At 37.4% G+C, this 8,700-nt stretch overlaps 1 protein-coding gene across 1 annotated transcript in view; it reads left to right on the plus strand.

Annotated features, from left to right (window-relative positions):
• The first annotated feature begins 3,939 nt into the window (after positions 1 to 3,939).
• The window catches only part of LOC131437608 (zinc finger protein GLI2), a 66,473-nt gene continuing 61,712 nt past the window's right edge, over positions 3,940 to 8,700 (plus strand). The window contains exon 1 of the mRNA XM_058607071.1: positions 3,940 to 4,299. The gene's annotated coding sequence lies outside the window, so the exon portion shown is untranslated. The remainder of the gene's footprint in view (positions 4,300 to 8,700) is intronic.

The raw sequence follows: 8,700 nt of genomic DNA on the forward strand, positions 1-8,700 counted from the left end.
TTTATAATTGTAATCATTGAAATGTTGTTTAGTAGCTAGCAGTGTCCTATATTGTCTGCAAAAAAACTCCGGCATACCAGATTTTCCTGCCAAAGTCGACGGTTTTGAAGGAGTAAGCGATATATCAAAGGGAAAGCATCGCTCTGATTGGTCAATCGATGCAAAAGCGAAGCTGTTGAAAGCACGTAAATCTATAAATAGAAGCGAAATTAAGCTAACGTTTCAGTCCTGAGCGTAGAGGTAGGTTGTTGCCAAACAGCAAGACAAAAGATTCCATAAAACGATTTGAAGCTTTAATTGGTATGCTCTGATCTTGTGTCATGCAAGATCGGATGAAATTCCATGTTATGTTGTTTCGTCTGAGAAATTGACAACTACCACAGGGTAAATTTTGAGTGCATGAGATTAATTTCTAATTTATATAAGATGAACTCGATTGATAATGAGAAAAAGTTTATTGCTTCCACTGAAATCGCAGAATGGTAGTAATGGTAGAGAAAAGCTATAAAAATAAGTGATTGCATACAAAACTTGAACACAAACTTGGCGAAGAGAAGCTTAAATATCGATATCCGTATCGCTAGAGTGTACAAACATATAATTGCATACATTTGGGCTATTGATGTAATTTCGTCGGCTACAAAACAAATACAAATCACGACAAATAGAGTCTATATTCTGGGTTCGCGTGTTCAGTGTTGGTTCCAAATAAAGATCAATCTAAGCAGACTCTCGTGCATTTGCGGATTCAAAAGTGTGACGATTAATTGAAAATGTCGATCATTAGAAATTCATCAATGGCTCGAACAACCCCATGGGGCTGATCCTTTTATGTACATCCAAGAATGAAAACGAGTCTTGATATCAGGTAAATGAATTAAAAATAATCCTGGTATATTGACAGAAGAAGCTTAGCATATCATGTTTGGTAGTGCAAAAGCTGTCTTTGCCTTTCATTGAAATTGAGCAGTTCCATGATATTATCATGAAATATAGTTTTTTTTAAAGCTTGGAGAATAATATTTCATTGCTCAGATACATTTATTCCTATGAAAACATCGTTTTTTACGAAAATTGTTTAAAAGTTTTTCCTTTTTTATTTATCATCTCTTCAACTTTCTAAAACATTTATCAGTTTCCTTGTATCATGACGTTTTTTTTGTGATATAAAATTTAAGAAATAGGACTGTAAAATAACAAAAACTTTGAAAAATAAATTTTATTTTTAATTTCACGATAAATCGGAAGCGTTTTTTTTCAGTGTATATATTTTTTAGAAAGTTCAATTAATTACTTCTTCATAGACATATTTTTTGTAGAAGCTATAGATTTCTAGTTACAATTGTTTGAAAATTGAAAAAAATATCGGCTGTCTGTCTGTCTGTTGAAACAGAAAGATCAAAGTCCACAAAAGGAGTGTAATGCCCACCTCCTGCTATGGATGCTGGTTCCTGAAACCGACGCATTTTGTATTGGTGGCGGTGTTATCAACAATATGTTATACTATATTCATACCATACAATCAAACCACACTGGTGTCAAAAGTTAATTTCTTCAAACCAATTATAAATATTACTCTAGTCTAGTATTCTTTATAAAACAAGTGATTTGACCTCCTTTTGAATAAGAAAAAGAAATTGTGGTTTATTATAGTTCGATTATATTCCATCAAAATCGTTTCCTTAGGTTGGTGCAACCGTATGAAGAAAAATGTGAACGTGTGAACACTGCTTAAACACAGCATTTGACAGTGAACTAGAACCAAAGAACCAAAATTTTCGGCTTCAAGCCAATTAGGCTCTCTGACAGCTCACTTACAACCACAAATGCAAATAAGATTGGTTTGTTTTCATCAGGAAACGCATGCATTAAACACGGTTCAGACAATCAATCAACTTCCGTCGACGTCCAGTTAATTTTTATTAATTTTTTTAGCCGAATATTGCTCACGTATCCGACGTTAAAATGTTCCGTGAACTTGACGTAGTGTCCTTTCATATGAATTGCTCACAATTAATGTAGTTGTTCCGCAATCGTTCCATGCAGCTGATAGTCACTTGATGCTGCGTGTGAATCTCTTTTACATATTGTTTTGTTTTCATCAGGAAACGTGTTGGCCACCCATTTTTCAGTAGGGCCGCCGTTCATTTTTCACAGGGCATAGAAACCTCAATTGTATGCAGATGACAATCGTGCCACCGGGGCGGTAATGCCAAGACTTTGCTTCGTTTCCTTCCGTCACCGTCGCAGGAGTTTAAAGTACGATTCAGACGGTCCGGCTTCTCCCGTCACCGTCACCGGAACGTCAACATCCGTCACCGTCATTCTGATTCACACGATCCGGTTTCCTATCCGTGTTCGTCTTGTCATTTTCTTACACGAAGAATTTGAAGAACTTAGTTTCGCACAATTTTATTCCAAAATACAAAATCTGGGAGCTTTTGAAGCCAATCAATTTGTTGTTTTCCTACCTTTTAATCGAATAAATAACTTTCAAAATTAACTAGAAAGAGGAAAAAACAAAACAATCAATTCCACTCATCAACGTAACGTACTTTGCAAATCTACTGATAAGTTTAATTACTTATATGTGGTATATTTCGTTTAGGAGTGGGATCTTGACACCGAAGACATACATAACAAACGTCAGCTCAATACCATAATTACATGAATCGTGCATGTGTTCGATAATCACAGTCCGTCAAATATTCTTTCGGAGAAATGTTGACGGAGCTTGCCGTTGACGGACGTTGACGTTCCGGATCTCTGCTGGATCGTGTGAATGCGCAAAGGGAAAACTCATTTGATTAATTTTGACGGAGGCTGACGTTCCGGTGACGGTGACGGAAGAAGCCGGATCATCTGAATCGTACATAATACTTTTTTTTACCAATACTTTCATACGTAACGGCCATCAAAACGTTCCATGATGGTGACGATGTGTGTGAGTGACGGATTTTGACTGAGACGGAAGATGACGGACTGTCTAAATCGTACTTATATGCTCATTCCTAGCGAACTCCATACAACCGCATCGGTCCGATCATCGGCCCGATTGTCGGACTGTTACCAGAATTTTATCATTTCTGTACGATTTGGCGTTGAATGACTCTATTTCTTTTGATCAAGATTGGAACAGATTGTAAACTTTAAAAAATTTAGAATTCCGGAAACAATGGCGTTAGAAAAGTCAGAAAAATATGGCTGCTTAGTTTTGAATCAAATTCATCCGGTTTAATAAAAGTACATACACACTTAAATGCGATTACCGATCTCAGCTGTTCGAACCTCGGCAGCTGATTTGTTTAGTAAAAAAAATATCTCATCTCAGTGGTATCTTAAGGTCAGGGGCGGCAAGTTCCATGAAATAGTGCTTTGCCCCCCCATAGTTGCCGCGCCTGCTTAAGGTACTGCTGTCAACAAATGTTTATTTGTGCTGATATATCAATATAATGAGAATGTTCGGTAGCTCGGCTGTTCTAAACTCGTCAAGAGATGAAAAAATTATTGAACGAAGATTATTTTGTAAAGAGCGCAGTACATGACAAATAACTCGGTTCAACATAAATCGAAATTATTTTTTAATTAAAGTGTACCGATAAAAGACTGATAAATTGAAAGAAATCAATCAATTCTTGTATATTCTTGTATCAAAACCGACTCTTTCTTGCATCGAATCGTATTCAGATTTTTCTCACCTGCCGAGCACGTGATGGTTTTAGAAATTAACCCACCGCAGCTCACGTGTGTACGGTGCAGCAATGAGCGTACGATCGCTTCGCTTGGTTCTCTCTCTATATGAGAGTAGGATATTTTCACCGCTCTGTCGCATCTCGTGCGATCATGTGCATTTTATTTTGGGTGTTGAAAACCCACCGGGGGGTGGATTTTCCACATCGCTGTGCGGAGACTCAGCGCTTGCCCCGAAGATCCTACCTGGGCTTGCCATAGAGACTGTTTCTGTTCCTTCTTTCTACCATTCGTTCTGCGTACATTTCTGCTTGGTTTCATCTTTCGCGTGGGATCGAGATCGTGTTTATTTTTGTTTTGGTTTCTTCCTCCCATCTTCGCCTTCTCGCTCGAATCAATGAGCGCGATCGTCACCGCAAAACCAGCGTGTGGCGTGAAGACGCTGATAGTACGTGTATGGTATATTCCGCTGTAGTGATTCATTCGATCCGGTCGGAGGTCATCGAAGGCGCCCGGGTTAATCCAGTTTAGGTGCAATCGTGTCGGACAGTGATTTAGTGTGGCTTTGGATGCTATCAAAATGTTTGATTTGCGAGAGCGGCGGTGCTGGTGAGTACGTCACTGATATATAGCCGGTATTATAAATAATGACTTATGTGTTTGAACGTGATAGGATTAAAGCCGAACTGTACCGCTCTCCGATGCTTATTCGCTCAAATAACAAAATTTGCTAGGTGATAACGTGTGGGAAAGTTGGTTACTGTTTCACCGGTCAGAAATCTAGTTTCCTCTGGTTATCATTTCTATCGTGTTATCTAAGTGAATTTTTACAACCAACAAAATACCGATTTTTTTTCTGATGAAACTCCACTTTCCGGTTACATCAGGATCAACAACCTGACTCTCTTGATGTTTGATAGGTTTCATTAGGCATTTTGTTTTCTATGTGAATGTGCGTAGCTGTTCGTTTAGATCCTTATCATCCGATTGGCAGCTATCAAACAGTATGAGTTGGGAAATTTTGCGAGAATTTATGGGATGCATTTTGAATGACTGCATCAATGCAATTGTTTTATTGTGCCGTCAAACGGCATCAATATATTCGTGGAAACGAAACGGAAGATAATCCTGACGATATGGAAATTTAAACTCACGCTTAAACTTTTGCCATTATTTGCCTAGGTTGTCCCAATGTGCCGGTTGTTTACTGGTTTCTGTACGTTTCCTTGTCTGTGTCTTATCAGTCAATTACCCCAGTAACAGCGCGAACACTTTCTGTGCCCGTGCACGCGCTGGTGTTGGGACGTGCACAAATGGAATGAGTCGCATTATTGTACAATAATCTTACTTTTCCTATCTGCTATGTATAATTAAGTGAAAAATAATGATTCGTTTCAAGTTTTACAAGATTGAAGAAAATTGAAAAAATAAACAGGACTGATAGAAGATGGAATACAGCAGACAGTAGCCAGTAAACAGAAGACAGAAGACAGAAGACAGAAGACAGAAGACAGAAGACAGAAGACAGAAGACAGAAGACAGAAGACAGAAGACAGAAGACAACAACATTTCCCGTGAGGAGGAAACAATAACGATCAAAACAGTCCGAATAACACAATATCTTATCAATTTTGTAATTGACATAATTATTTTCATTTCTACTCATTGTGCAGCTTGTTTACTGGTTTCCGCAAGCTTCTTTGTCTGGGTCTTATCGGTCATTTACTACCTTAGTAACAGACGCGCAAACATTTTGTGCGCGTGGACAAGTTGGTATTGAGTCGAGCGCAAACAGAATGACTTCGCGAAAGTCAAACAATAACGGCTAAGGATGACGCAGTAGCCTCATTTCTGAGTTTAGACACAGTTGAAAATTTTATAGCAATTTTGAAAAATTTTATTAAAAAAAACTAATAAGTTATCATTTCATTGTAGAGAGAAGCAGTTGAAGTATTTTCTAGAGTGTCGATAGTTAGCTTTCGAGGCTCAGAAGTGAGAGTGCGATACTAGCTAAGATTCGAGTAAATATGTCATTTTGGATTTGACAGTCCTCACTGAAACGGTTTTGACAGCCATGATTATCAAGGTAACCAAAAAACCGTACGGGCAATGAGCAAGGTAGATAAATTTTAACTGATGTTATCAGCAAATTGCAAATAAGCATTGTAAACCGTTGCATGAAAATTTCAATGAATCTGATAAACATCGACTTGCAAGTTTTCGAACAAGTTAAAAATAATTTGTTATCAAAAAATGCTGTAAAAATTAGCACAAATGTGCCTGAAATGAGAAAGAAAAGCGCACACACTGAAATTGGATTACCGATTTCAGCTGTGCAAATTTCGGTAGCTGATTTGTGCACACGGAAAATAAAAACTACCTATTATTTGACTTCTGTTTACCTAATTTTGAGTTCTTTTGAAACTTTTCTTTCATTCGCTGCTTCCATTGTTGTCAAAATACAAAGAGCAAAACACCCAACAGCGAGAGTTTCGTTCAATAAGAGTAAGTTAAGTAATCCGTATCAACCTGAAATTGAGTCAATACGACTCAACTGTAGAGTCAATCTAACTTACCATTGAGTAGATATAACTCATCTTTAAGTATTTTTTTCAAGTGCCTTACGGAAATTACATATAATCGCTTTACCTAAAATTAGGTTATTGAACGGAACCTCCAAAATGGGTGAAATGTACTTAAAATTAGGTTGTTTCGCGGTTCCGTGCAGTAAAAAATAACATTTCATCACAGCGGTATCTGAAGGTACTGCTGTCAACAAATGATTATTTGTGCTGATATATCAGTAGAAAGAGAATGTTCGGTAGTTAGGCTGTTCTAAACTTGTCAAAGGTGAAAAATTACCGAATGAAGTTTAGTGAGCAGATTACTAGAAGATGAGCGAATGTTTTTTTCTTATATTTGGCTCTAACAGAAACCTTTAGTACCGATTTTTGAAAAGGGCTATATAGAAGTAGTATCAACCAGGGCTTGCAAATTGAAGCAACGAATATGAACGAAAGGATTTCACCATCTGTGCTATTCACACACATTCGTATGTCAGGTAGAATTCACAGCGCAACCCAAGCCAGGAGAGCTGCTTCGTTCGTTCTTTAGTTCATGAATATGCCCGCTTGCTGAGACCTATGCTTCATGAGGTTAGCATTTGATGAATGGTTCTAATATTGTAGATACCTATGAGGAAACTAGTTTCATAACTTTTAGTTCCGATGAATATTAACTTAAAGAACATTGCTTTTAGTGTTTCTCGGATATATACACAGTGTAAACTGCCAAGAAACAAATTGATCGTTTTGAAAATGGGCTCAAATGCACAACTTCTGCTATAAAATGTTTAAAGTATGTTTGAAATGTGATCAAATTTGGTCTTGGAATGCGAACATTATGTTAAAAATGATTTCTGTAAACCTACTTTTTAAAAATAAACCGTAAACACTGCCTATATGACTTTGCTTCGCGTCTTGTAGCACACCGTGAGGCAAGGTCTTCTTTCTCGTACAATACTAACGAGAGCGAACCCTTCATTTCATTACATTGTCATGGATTGCTTAGTTCATGTGTTAGCTGAGACTGAGAGCACAGACAGTTTACTTGGCAAGGGGAATTGGTCTGCTCAGTAGCATATACTCTCACGCATCCAGTTTCTCTCTAATATAGGTCTCTCATTCAGCTATGTCAAGCAAAGTGTTCACAGCAGATATTTTTTGTTGCTTCGTTCGTTTGAGGATTCACAATACAAGCCCTGGTATCAACCCCACCGAAAAAAATTTTTGCTCGCAAGCTCATTTTCGGATATAAAGTAACAAATGCTGAATCTTTTTTCAAGTTTCTGACCTAAAATTATTTTTCTCTATCTTGAAATGCTTCGACTAGTTTTCATTACAGTTTTTTTACAGTGCATGCCTTACTCGTTGTGCACGTACGTTTCATTGTCTAAGTCTTATCGCATTTACCGATGGAAAAGTACAGAAGATAATTGCGCCTGTTCGCAAGTTGGTGTGGGGGTGAATGGGTTTAAAATGCTTTTCTGTATTGTTTTATGTGTCAAGGATGAAACTTTGATTTATTCGATTGGGAAATGGCAAGTACTTAAAATCTCTACTTGTCATGATAATGATTTCTTTCGAGCTAACACACTTAAAATATGATACATTCCAGCGAGGTATTAACAGTCACATGTTCGGTATTATTGTCGGTAAACATTTAATTCTGTCGATTAGGTTCGTAAGCCGAAAGTAGTAATGCAACCAAAACTGCCGAATAATTCAGCAAAAGTTCAGAAAAGTTCTGTCAAAGTTATAGAACTTTTCAGTGGAAGCAAAACGAAATATGAATGATTTAAAACGGAGATGTAGAATGTAAAATTACCTTGTCTGACATGCAATCACATATATAATTTAACGTGTGGGAATAATCCACCCGTTTTACAGCTATAAATGAAGAAAAAAAATTTTAAATTCACCTAGTGGTTTAATGATGCCTTCTCATATCAAAAGCGAACTCTCGGTATTACATTCCTTTTGTGGAATTTGACTTTGCGGCCGATTGTTAGTGTACAGAACCAATGCATGGCTAGTGCTACTACCCTACTGACATTAGGAATCCTTACAGATATGGTTTCGAACATACAACAACTGAATTGTAAGGCTGCCCTTAAGCTTTGAACCACCTACCCGAGAATGATACTTACATTCTCATATCGCTAGTAATACAGGCACTAACTATGGACGGTTACAATTGTATATCTATACCTCTTGAATATTTTGAATAACTAAGACTTTATGAAAACGGTACTGGATCAGATTTTATTTAATCTTTTCACAGAATGTAAACTATAAAAATCTATCAGTGATTGTTGTTTTGTTTTGTGACAAAGAAAAGTCTATGTAGATTTTGTAGGAGTGTGGGGGGGGGGGGGGGGGGGGGCAATTGGAAAGTCTACGAAAGTCTACGGAGGGGGAGAGGGAGTTAAAATATAAGATTTTGGTCTAC

Source organism: Malaya genurostris, chromosome 3, assembly GCF_030247185.1.
Source record: "Malaya genurostris strain Urasoe2022 chromosome 3, Malgen_1.1, whole genome shotgun sequence".
NCBI lineage: Eukaryota > Metazoa > Arthropoda > Insecta > Diptera > Culicidae > Malaya > Malaya genurostris.